General features: G+C 33.8%; 1 non-coding gene across 1 annotated transcript; it reads left to right on the top strand.

The window, feature by feature from the left end:
* Positions 1-13,346: 13,346 nt before the first annotated feature.
* TRNAL-AAG lies at positions 13,347-13,428 on the top strand. Its single transcript has one exon. It is a non-coding gene; the product is annotated as a tRNA-Leu (tRNA).
* The last annotated feature ends 215 nt before the right edge of the window (positions 13,429-13,643 follow it).

Here is a 13,643-nt window from a genome sequence, read left to right as displayed (position 1 = left end):
TGGTTTATCTTTTAAATTTTCCCATAGTGCCTTCTTTATAATGCTTTCTTTTTTTTGTTTCCTTTCACTAAACGTTCTTAAAAGAGGTTGTAAGGCAAATCCTTATTATAAGAATATTTGAGGACTCTCCAGAAACCTGTACATCTTTGGCTTCAAAATCTCTGTTATATTCTGATAGATTAGTCTGTGAACTTCATAAAACCAAGGGCTATGGTAACACTGGGTCATACTAGCCTAGAAGTAAAAATGTTTTCTGATAAACAAAAATTTCTCTTTTTCTCATCTGCTATTGCAAATACTAGTCTCTCTCAAAGTCTTTCTTACCCATTGGAGCCCACATGGGTTGTCTAATGAGTAGCATGAGAAGACTTGAAGTTCTCATCTTCCTCTAATAGTCAGGATGCCTGTTATTCAGATACAATATGGTTTTTGACCACCTTCTGCCACAGCCCTTTGTACCTGAGCCTGCGCTGGGCTGACACAAAGAGGCTGCCTCACCTCTCCCAACCTTGATACTATCCTCTATCCTTTCTTATATGTTACCCAGATCATGCTACTTTCTGATTCCAATGAGTCAGAGACGTTTTTCTGAGAAGAGTTGCATCATTTTAAACTTGCTTCACGTCTTTCTCTTCTCAGTATTCAGGTATGAGTTCTTGGTATCGAGCTCACAACAAATTTAAATGAGAAACACCAAGCATTATCTCTTCTGAAGAAGGGAAATTGAGGGACCATTGGTAAGCATGCTTTCCCTCTGTCCCCTGAGGCTCTGTTTTTCACCAGGCAGGCCCATTGGATGGTTTCTTATTTAATGCCGCTCCCATTTCCCCATTCCCTCCCACATGAAGTGTGTCTGCATTTTTTTTAAAGATTTTATTTATTTATTTGACAGAGAGAGAGACACAGCAAGAGAGGGAACAGAAGCAGGGGAGCAGCAGAGGGAGAGGGAGAAGCAAGCTTCCTGCCGAGCAGGGAAGCCGATGCAGGGCTTGGTTCCAGGACCTGCTTAATGACTGAGCCACCCAGCACCCTTGCATTCTTCATAGAAAGCAAATTCTGGTGGCTCATCATGACCTTCTAGACATGCATTCTAGATTCAGGTTGGAATTGTCGGCTACACATTAAATTAACCTTTGTTATTCTGAAGCACCATCCAAATACCTATGCTTAATATATGGGTACTTAAAAAAAGTTTTTAAGTTGAATAAAATTGATTTACAGACTAAAGCAATTGTATATACAGAATCATGAGTTTTGGGTTTTTTTTAAAAGATTTTATTTATTTACTTGACACAGAGAGAGAGAGATCACAAGTAGGCAGAGAGGCAGGCTGAGAGAGAGGGGGAAGCAGGCTCCCCACCAAGCAGAGAACCTGATGTGGGGCTCGATCCCAGGACCCGGGACCATGACCTGAGCCGAAGGCAGAGGCTTTAACCCACTGAGCCACCCAGGCACCCCTGGAATCATGAGTTTTTAATAATAATAACGAACACTGATTCATTTCTGTGTTTTAAAAATATTGTCACCCTCAATATGGGCTACACACCATACTCAGCCCTACTGAACTTAGGGTGAACATAACATTCTGTAAGGAGCGTTGAATTCACAATCTAGTGGGCGAAACAAACACCAAACAAGTGAACAAATACAAAATAAATATTGACAACTTTTTAAAAGTTCTCTGAAAAAATAGTCTAATGAGAGAGAATAAAGCAATTGAGAATAGGAGATTATCAGGAAAGCATAATTTGTCAAATAAAAATTATTTTTAAAAAAATATGAAAAGAACTAAAAGGAGACCAGTTGAAGATAGAGCCAAAAAGCACATAGCCTCTAATACAGGCAAGAGCTTGACGTGTTCTGTCATGTGACAGAGGATGGTGTGACATGCAGCAAAGAAAGACAATTGGAAGAGCTAGCCCAGGCAGAGCCTTACAAGAACTGCTAAGAAGTTTGAATTATTTTGAATTTTCAACGGGAACATATGATGCCTTAAATAAACTTTTTTTGTATTCGCTATGTAACAAAATATATCTGACAGTCCCTCATATATGATGATATGCATATTTAAAAAGCAATACTCATTTTTGTTTATAAAAGTGAAAATATGTATCCAGAATTTTCAAGAGATTGTGATGTACAATTTTAAAATTTCCAAGTGAGTCTGAGTCTCTATGCCGTAATAATTTAAACAACTCATTATAAATGCTCATAAATAAATAAGAAATTTCAAATATAAAACTCCAGAATATTTATCTTTACATTTATTTTTATAAAATGATTTATGTCCATGGATGTCTACTATGAAATATGCACTGAATTTTTAGTGAAATGAAATCTCCAGTTTACTAAGGAGTAGTATTTTATGAAAGAAAGCTTTTCCTTTGCTATTCTCTCACTTGTTAATGATTACTTTGTTGTAGTATATATATGGACCTGTATATTCTTTTTTTAAAATAAATATACTAGAATTCACTTATATCATTATTCACTTTGAAGCTCACATTTAGCCAGTGAGGGCTGTTTAATCTGGTTTCTGTGTGGTTTAGCCGGATTTCCCTTAGTCCGATAGCATTTTCTGACTTTCTTGGATAATTAGGTAGTCCAACTTATTTTCAAATTCCCCTGTTCCAGATCTGAAACCAGTTATTTCTACTAGAAACACTTGTGAGTTTGCTTGTTGGTTAGTTGATTTTTTTTTTTTTTTAAATTAGGGAATAGTCCTGAAATGTGGTCGTGGCTAATCAGCTTTTCTGTATTTAATAATGAGTTAACCCCAATGCCTCTAACTCCAGTTCAACATCATTCCTCCCTCCCCTTCTTTCCCTGAGGAAAATTTGTATCTCTCTTCATCTAGAGTAAGAAAAATTGCTCCTAAGTATATAAATATATTTACTCATTTACTTATTACTCCCATAAATAAATTTAAGTTTTGATGTACAAAATAATAACATGGTTCAAAAATCAAAACTGTGGCAAATGGTGTATTCACAAAAGTTGAATCTACTTTATTACTTTCAATTCACCTCCTGTAAGTAATTATTTTTATTAGTTTCAAAGGTTCTTATTCTTGTATAAGAGCCTTCCACAAAACCGCTTTACTTTTATTTATGTAAAAAGTAACATATTATATATACTGTTACACATAATTTTTAACTTATTAATATAGCCCAAAAGTATTCCATCTAAGTTCACAGAGATTTTTCTTATATTTTTATAGCTGTATAGTATTCTAATGACTAGATATATTTCTTTTTTCCAATCACTAATCTATAAATGCTATTAGATTCTTTCCAGCATATTGATATCAAAATTGCATTTTTGCCTACATTTTTGTTGTTGATATTATATCATTGTTTATCTTTAAATTAGTGAATGGGCCAAAAAAGGGTTTCATAATATTTCATAATATTCTCTCAATAGAGATTGAATCATTGTTCATTTGAATTAATATGAACTTTTGCAATCTTTTTAATCTTATCTTGTTTAATCAAGCTTTTGGAATTTTGCCAATGTAAAAGGTGAAAAATATCTCTCTCAAAGTTCTAATTTACACTTACCTTAGTGTAAATGAAGTCAAACAACTTTATATAAAACTTAATGTATATTTTAGGGATAAGTATGGCAGTTTATTTCTTTTGTCTGTTTTTTAATACATTTTTCATTTTCAGTTCCTATATTATTTTGATAGTTTATTTTTACATTGAGATATAATTTATAATTATATTGAGATATGCAATGAAATGTCCAAGTTTTACTCACAGAGTTTGGGAAACGTGACTAATACTAATACTAATACACTGAAGTAACCATCACTTCAGTCCAGATAAAGAAAATTTTCCATGATCCGAGAAAATACTCTCATGCCGATTTCTTGTCAAGGCCAACATCTGCTCCCCAAGGCAAACTCTGGTTTGATTTTAAGTAGCATATGTTACATTTGTTTTCTTTTAAGTGATATGTTAATAAAGTCATATTGTATAACTCTTGGGTTGGGCTCAACATTATCTCTCAGAGACTTGTCCATGTTGCTGCATGAATCAGTAGGAGCCCATGTGTTTTTATTGCTGAGTGGTATTCTATAATCAGTTTATCCATTACTATGTTGGTTGTTTCTAAATTTGGGGTGTTATAAGTTTAACTATTATAAGGATTTTGATATAAATATTTTTGATAATATGCTTTTATTTCTCTTTGATAATATATAAGATAGCATGTATCAGAAATTCATAAGAAAATGTTGAGCAATTTTTCAAAATGGTTGTTATTTTATATACCAATGATCTACATATAAGAATTCTAATTCTTCTACAACCTTGCCAAAATTTTATGTCAATTATTTTTAATGTTAGCTATTCTAAATAATAATGACTGTATCTTATTGTGATTTCATATTGCATTTTGTTATGATTAATAATGTTGAGAACCTTTTCATGGACTAACTGCCCATTTGAATATCTTTTTTATAAAATGTAGGTTCACATTTTCATCCATTTTTATTACATTGCTTCAGTTATATATTTAGTGGTTTTATTTTATTTTCTGGATACTATTCTTTTGCCTATAGCAGGCACTGCCAATATTTTCTCTAATCTCTGCCTTGTCCTTTCATTTTCTAAATGATACTTTTTTGATGTAGAAAAGTTTTTAAGTTTGTTGAAGGCCAATGTGTCACTTTTATTTCTTTGTGATTAGTGTTTTTTGTCTTAAAAATACTTTTCTACCACAAGAGTTCCAACATATGCTAAATTTTCATTGTAAATCTTTAAATTGTACCTTTTTTGATTAAGCTTATGATCAATCTTATATTAATTTTTTATATGATGAAAGGGGTCAAATTTTTTCCCCTCTATTTCTATAGTTATTCAAAAACAACTTCTTCTAAGTTTTCTTTTCCAGTTGAATTTCTTTGAAGTCTTTGAAGAAAATAAAGTGACTATATGTGTGTGGGTCTATTTCCAGCCTCGATTCTGTTCCATTATTCAATCCCTATATTCTTATGCCAATACCATACTTCTTTGATTACTGTAGATTTTTATTTAGTCCTGAAACCATGAAATGCAAATTCCCCAACTCTTCATTTTCAGTATTGCTTTGCTTATTTTCAGTCTTTATAATATCTTGTGAATTTTACAATCAAACTGTCAGCTTCTACTCCCCCCAAAAAATGTTGCAAGGGTTTTGATTCTGGACATTTACACTGTAGATTAATTTGGAGAAGGTTGGTATTTCAATAGCAAGTCTTCCAATTCATGACCACAGTATATTTCTTTATGTATTCTTTAATGTTTTTCTTGTAGTTTTCAATGTAGAGGTTTTGTATACTTGTTAAATTTATTCATAAAGATTGTGTTTTTGAATATACATTTAATGGTTATTTTTTAGCTTTCCATCTTCCAACTGTTTATTCCTTAAATAGTAATGTAGTTGGCCCATTGACCTTGTATCACACAACTCTGATCAATACTAGTTTTACAAATGTAAACATTGTTTAGAATTTTCTACTTGTAGAATTAGGTCCTCTGCAAATAAAAATGTCCCTGAGCAAGAACCACTTAAATAACATGGTGCTGAAATAATATACTTTATTCTCTTAGATTTCCTAAATACATGATCACATTCATGAAATAACCTCTTACTACTACTGACATTTTATTCCCTTTTATAAAATTATTTATGTTTCTAGTTTTGCTTTTTGTCTGATTGTACTGGCTAGAATCTCCAGTTCAATGTTGAGTAGTAAAACATCTTTGTTGTATCCTCATGTTAATTGTGATGCTTCCAATACTTTATCATAAAGTGACTTCTGTGAATATCCCACATCTATCTCTTAAAATTTAAACAGATTCATTGCTAGTTACATGAGATTGATTTTTTATTTATTTTTTTAATTTTTAATTTGTCTTTATTTAGAACAGCATAAAATAGCAAATGAAAACACCATGATGAAAGAGAGTTGCAGAAAGTAAAAAGCTTTGTTTTAGTATTTGTTTTAACAACACTTTAGCACTTTTTTTCTACTTTTTGAACAAGGGACTTAAATTTTCATTTTGTACTGGCCCTGTAAATTATACAGCTGGCCCTGCTTTGCTTCCTCATGCTCCACATTTTATCTACTACACCTCTTCTGCCAAGTCAACTCTTTGTTTGTTTATTTGTTTTAATATGAACATGGGTTAAATTTTATAAAATTATTTTGGAAATTTATTTAGTTGTCACATTATAGTATCTGCTTTGCTCTACTGTTCATAATGGTCTTGGGTTCAGAATGATAGTGTAGTTCCCTAGAAAGAATAAGTTTCATACACATTTCCTGTTCTTTTTTAACAGCTTTGTTGGGGTATAATTGATAGACAAAACTGCACAGATACTTCAGTTTCCTGTAACATGTATAAGTCCTCATTGTGCTTTACAAGTAAAAAGCAGAACAAGCTGAAAAATCAACAACTCTTCTAGGATCTATAAAAGAGATGAGAACATAAGACAAACTTCTGATTCCAAGATTGGTGAGATGGACAGAGAAATACAGGAGTGACAGGCTTACCTGAGCAGAGAGTCATGAGAGAACATTACCCTGGGAACAAATACTAGAGTAGGAAAACCTGTGCTGTAATGACTGATGAGTTGCTGGAACAGTGGATATCCACATCCATATAACTGAGACACAGACTTTACCCACTTCAGGAAATGAACTCATAGGCCTAAATATAAAATATAGAATTATAAAGCTCTTAGAAAATAACACAGGATAAAGTCTAGATAACTTTGGATATGGTGATGACTTTTTAAATACAACACCAAAGGCTCTGTCCATGAAAGATATAATTGATAATCTGGATTTTGTTAAAATTAAAAAGTCTGCTCTGTGAAAGACAGTGCCAAGAAAATGAGAAGGCAAGCAACAGACTAGGATAATTTATTTACAAAAGACACATCTGATAAAGAATTGTTATCCAAATATAAAAAGAACCCTTAAAACTCAACAAGAAAGCAAACAGCCCAATTAAAAAATATGTCAAAAATCTTAACAGACACCTCACCAAAGATATATAGATGGTGAATAAACATAGGAAAAATGTGCTCCACATCATATGTCATCAGGGAAATGCAAATTAAAGAACAAAGAGACACTAGTACACACTTATTAAAATAGCCATTATCCAGAATACTGACCATACCAAAGCTGGTAAGGATGTAAAGCAACAGGAACTCACATTCATTAATGGTGAGAATGCAAAATAGTACAACTACTTGGGAAGACAGCTTGCTATTTCTTTTTTTTTTTTTAATTTATTTTTTATTTTCAGCATAACAATATTCATTATTTTTGCATCACACCCAGTGCTCCATGCAATCCATGCCCTCTATAATACCCACCACCTGGTACCCCGACCTCCCACCCCCGGCCCCTTCAAAACCCTCAGATTGTTTTTACAAAACTAAACATACTTTTATCATAAGATCCATCATCATTCATGCTCATTGGTATTTATTCACAGAAAGGAGTTGAAGACATGTCCACACAAAAACCTGCCTGTGATGTTTACAACTCCTTTATTCATAATTGCCAAAACTCAGAAGCAACCAATATTCCCTTTTGAAGGTGAATAGATAAACAAAACCGTGGTAAAATTCTAGACATTGGGATATTAGTCAGTACTAAAAAGAAATGAGCCATCAACCCATGAAAAGACATGGAAGAAGTTTAAATGAATATGACTAAGTGGAAGAAGCCAGTCTGAAAAAGCTACATACTGTATGATTTGAGCTATATAACTCTCTGGAAAACGTGGAACTGTGGAGACAGCAAAAAGATCAGTGATTTTTGAGATTGAAGTGGGGGGAGAGATGAATAGGAAGAACACAGAGAATTTTTAAGGCAGTGAAAATGCTCTGCATTTTACTATAGATGGATACACGTAATACATTTGTTCAAACTCATAAAATGCCCAACACCAAGAGTAAATCCTAAACTATGGACTTTAGGTGATTATGATGTATCAATACATCAATTGTAAAAAAGTTAGCACTTTATTGGGAGATTTTGATAACAGGAAGTGGGGGAGGCTATGTATGTGTAGGAGCAGAAGGAATATGGGAACTCCATACCCTCCCAACAGTTTTACTTTGAACCTAAAATTCCTCTAAAAATATTGTCTTTAAAAATGTATGTATTTAATATATAAAACTTGATGAATTTGGTCATATGCACACACCCATAAAATCATTAGCCAATCATGGAAATAGACATCTCCATCAACTCCAACAATTTCTTATATCCTTTGTGTGTGTGTGTGTGTGTGTGTGTGTGTGTGGTAATAATACATAACATGTTGTCTACCTTCTTAAAAATTTAAGCAAACAATATAGTATTGTTGACTCTAGACACTACGGTACAGCAGGTCTCTAGAAGTAAACCAAGTTGTATAACTGAAACTGTATACCAGTTGAATAACTCCTCATTACCGCCCCCCCCAAGTCATTGAAACTAACATTTTATTCTTCTGTGAGCCTATTTCAGGTACCTCATACAAGTGGAATCATGCAGTATTTGTCCTCTTTAAACTGGCTTTTTACTTAGCATAATGTCCTTCAGGTTCACCCATGTTGTCACGGATGTCAGGATTTCCTTTTTCAAAAACCAAATGATATTTCATTCTATTTATTAATCACCATTTCTTTATCCATTCTTCTATTGATAGACATTTGGTTTATTTACATAACTTTACTATTGTAAATAGTACTACAGTGAACACAATTCTGATTTTCATTCTTTGAGGTATATACCAAAAGTGCAAGCAACTAAACCAAAAATGGATAAACGGGGATAAACTAGACATTTTTCCACAGCAAAGTAAACAATCAAGAGAGTAAAAAGGCAACATACATAATGAAACACAGTATTTGGAAACCATCTATCTGATAAATTTTAATATCCAAAATACACAAGGAACTTGCACAACTCAATAGCCACAAAAACTAAAATCGAAGAATAGACAACCCAATTTTTAAAAGGTCAAAGAATAAGTATTTCTCCAAAAAAGATATCCAAATGGTTAACAAATATTGAAAAGGTGTTAAATATCGATAATTATCAGGGAAATGCAAATCAAAACCGGAGCAACATATCACTTCACACCAGTTAGTATGGTTATTATCAAAACAAAACAAAAACAGGGTTGCTAAGATGTGAAGAAACTGGGAACCCTTATATAGTGCTGTTGAGGATGTAAAATGGTGCCAATGGTAGGAAAAAAGGTATGCTTAAGTATACTTATTTTTAAGAAGAATACAGGACAAGGAATAGAACAGTATGCCCAGAGACATAGGATGTTTCATTAAGTTTTTCTTGCAAAATTAACTCATTTGGTTTTTAGGAAACTATTTACGCCAGATCCAAGGTAAATGGTAACCTGAGGACCATCCTAGAGTAATCGCATAGCTTTATTGTCAGGATTGTTTATTGTGTGGTGTGTAACAGGTTTTGAGATCATATAGCTGCTTCAGAAAATAAGATATAGTGCTATATCTTGAGAGGATTATGTGACTGCTAGTCATATGTACTGATTAGTGAAATAAAAAAGTGAAGAGACAGAGAATGATCAATTTCTTGAGCCATATACATCCAATTACTTCATCTCTCATGACCATACATGACCCACATATGACATGAGTGGAGCATGAAAAATTGCCTGGAACCATGATACCTTTGCTCTGTTCTTACTTTGAAAGTTGCTCTGCTTTCTTTTTAGGCAGAATTGAATATTTATATATCATATCTTTGTGTACAACATATATTTCCTTGGACCTTTTTTTCTATATAACCTACACACACACACACACACACACACAGAGAGAGAGAGAGAGAGACAGAGAGAGAGAAAGAGAGAGAGAGAGAGTTTGGTAGTACTGTTCTTAAGATTTTTATCCAGCCCGGGGCGCCTGGGTGGCTCGGTGGGTTAAAGCCTCTGCCTTCGGCTTCGGTTATGATCCCGGAGTCCTGGGATCAAGCCCCGCATCAGGCTCTCTACTCAGCGGGGAGCCTGCTTCCTCCTCTCTCTGCCTGCCTCTCTGCCTGCCTGTGATCTCTCTCTGTCAAATAAATAAATAAAATCTTAAAAAAAAAAAAAAAGATTTTTATCCAGCCCAACATACTGAGGAATATGATAAATGCTCACGAATGCACTGACCACACTATAGGAGTGTGCATTTAATTCTGATCTGACTCCTAGGGCATAAAAAAAGTCCTCCCAACCTTTTTCACATCACAGCACACACAGAAAAAGATAATAAACTTATGGTACATAGAAGTGATGAGAAGGCTAAGTAGGGTTGGTGCTGGCTGAACCCTCCTGTGTTTCAAGAGTTTGATCATCAACCTGATTACTGCTAGTAGAGTTAAACTGGTGGTAATTACATTTTGTATATTTATTATTTTTACTTTAACCTTATAATGCTGAAATAAATTTTACATAATGGTTATATATTTTTTTCATATTAGTTTTTTAATAATGTATAATTATTTTGCATTGATATCTATAGTTTGAGCATCTATATCCACAAAATTGACCAATAGTTTTATTTATTTGTTGGTTGGTTGGTCAGTCAGTTTGTTATTGGTACTCTCTTTGTTTTATGGAAATTTATGTAAGGAGTATATCATCCTTCTAAACTGTGCTGGATAGGTGTCCACATTTTTGTTTTAGTTTTTTCCTATAGGATGTTTTATAAAAAATGAAAATGATCTTTTTCTTGAATGCTTGCTAAAATCTTCAAGACTGCCTTGGCACTGTCTCTCTTTATAGGTAGAAAATTTACAACCTTTTTATATCGACTGCAGTTATTGATCTCTTGAGATACTATGCTTGTTTCTGAGCCAGTTTTAAAAATGTATATTTTTCCCAGAAAATTGACCATTTTGTCTATGTTGTCAAATTTATTGCCATAAAGTTGAACACAGTATTCACTTACTATTTTATCTCTCTTGCTTAGATCTTTAGTTACGTGGTTTTTTTGTTCCCAATCTTGCTTGTGTGTGCTTTTCCCTTTTTTCTTTTTTTTCATTTTCTTTTGTTTCCTAATCACACTTACGATAGATTTGCTGATTCATTAGTGTTTGTAAAGAATAGGGATTTTTTAATTAATAGACTATATAATGGTTTTTCTGGTTCATCATTCTGGCTTTATCTATAGCAATTACTCTCTTCTAATTATTTTGTCCTTTTTATTTAAAAAGATAAACATTTAACACTATATATTTTCCTATGAGTATTCTCTTGGTTCTTTCCAAGTGTTTTCAAATGTGTTTGGTTCTTCATTCTTATAATATTGCTTACTTTTAGACAATTCGTTCTTCTTGGACCCATGCTTACCTTTATATTGTTAATTTCTTATGTTAAGTAAGTTCTCTCTCTATTCACTATAGTCTTTGAATATAAAGGGATATGGTGCTGCCAGATTTCACATGAATGATTCAGTGGGGGGCAAAGTTCAATTGCTGCTGTTTAAAATGAGCCAGTGTCACCTCTGGGACAAGAATCAAATTCTCCCTCCTGAGTGTCAGTGGTCATCTTGAACATTGCTCTTTCTCTCTGGTGCATTATTTCCCACTACTTATTGCTCCCAACTTTCATTTTATCTCCTTATGATCTTTCAAATGAAGGACCTATTTGCTTTTTTTTTCTTAACATTTTATTTATTTGAGAGAGGGAGGGAGAGAGAGAGCACAAGCAGGATGAGGGGCAGCGGGAGAAGCAGACTCCTCACTGACCAGGGAGCCTGGTGTGGAGTTTGACCCCAGGACTCTGGGATCATAACCTGAGCCAAAGGCAGATGCTTATCCAACAGAGCCACCCAGGATCCCCATGAAAGATCCATTTCTTATTTTACATTGTAATTATACATTGTAAATAGATTGATAGATTGGTTGGTCAATAGCTGTATGTGTATGTATATACAGACATGGTGCAGGTATAGGTGTATGCATGAATGCTTATGCATACATGCTTATTTTATTTTAATCAGCTATTCAAATACCTATATTATAGAAAGAATGATAAATTTTGAGAAAGGGGATTAAGATACATATAACACATTTAATTTATTTTTTATTTTATTAATCTGTTGAGAAATAGAGATAGTATATGGTAGTCAAAATATCAAATTTTAGGAGTTGTGAATTATGTAATTACAGTGCAGAAGCACTATGATTGTATCACTGAATTTAACAGTATTATTCCCCCCACCCAAAACCAAATAGGACTAGGAAAACACTGTCCCTTCTTCACAGGCAAGAGAATATCTAGAGAAGCAAAATGGCTAACGTGCTCTCTGTAGGTAGGCAGACCTGAAGAAAGTACCATTCAGATAGTATATTCCTCCTACTAATGGGAAAGACGCGTGAGCGGAGAAAGGGCAAGCCTGTCTTAATACTGGATATTACTTTACCTGAATATTTGAGAAACTGAGAAGAAATATTTTCCTCTCTCCTTTCAATGAATCATAGATTCAAAGCAGCTAAGAGCTAATAGAGTGGGGATAAAACATCTAAGTCACTGGTTAGCAGTAGATGGTAGAATTACAAGAATCATCTCGTGAGTTTTATCAACATGCATCTCTAATGGTCTTGATTCAAAACTTCTGATTCAAGAAAACCTATTGATGAGTTCAATAAGAATAGCTAGCTTTGGTTCATTGTTTAGGAAGCTAGTGCTCATTAGTTGGAAATGACTTATTAAGGCGGTTTAGCAATATGTAGTTAAATGAGGATTAGAATATAAAAGCCCCACTCTTATCATTATCTCTCACTGCCCAGACAAATAATTATTTTAAAGCTAATTTGTAACTTTTTTTAAAGATTTATTTATTTATTTATTTGACAGAGGGAGATCACAAGTAGGCAGAGAGGGGGGAAGCAGGCTCCCTGCCAAGCAGAGAGCACGATGCGTAGCTCGATCTCAGGACCCTGTGATCATGACCTGAGCTGAAGGCAGAGGCTTTAACCCACTGAGCCACCCAGGTGCCCCTAATTTGTAACTTTTTATAGCAACAAATGGTAACTACACTTAGCATGGAGGGAATTTTGTACTTTGTGTAAGTGTTCGATCACTGTGAAATTATTATGATATTCTATGTCAACTATATTCTAATTAAAAATAAAGTAAAAGAATAATAATAGGATCTATCTGACAGCTATCTGAGGATTAAATGAGATAACATTGTACATAAAGTATAGTCCTGATACCCTTAGTCACTGTCAGGTATTTCACTTGAAAAATATAGGACAATTTATTTTAGTGATAATCTAAGCCTAAAAAATGTCCTTGTTTGGATTACTGAAACAGTGTGGTAGCGTGGCCGAGCGGTCTAAGGCGCTGGATTAAGGCTCCAGTCTCTTCGGGGGCGTGGGTTCGAATCCCACCGCTGCCAACCCTTATGTTGCGAGTTAGACCTAAAGTCAAAAGGTTCTACAGAAATGGATTACTGAAACAATTACGAAAAAGAATAGGAAGGAAGAAGGAAAATGGAGACCTCATATGGTGCTGTATGGAAAAATGATAAAGATAACAAAAAGGAGATGAAACAAAAGGAAACTAACTCCAAGGTCCTAGCCCAAGTTTGTAGAAGACAGTGGCTACCCAAAA

This window comes from Mustela erminea, chromosome 6, assembly GCF_009829155.1.
Source record: "Mustela erminea isolate mMusErm1 chromosome 6, mMusErm1.Pri, whole genome shotgun sequence".
Taxonomy (NCBI): Eukaryota; Metazoa; Chordata; class Mammalia; order Carnivora; family Mustelidae; genus Mustela; species Mustela erminea.
The sequence above is the reverse complement of the archived record's forward strand: the minus strand, read 5'-3'. Positions and strand labels throughout refer to the sequence as shown.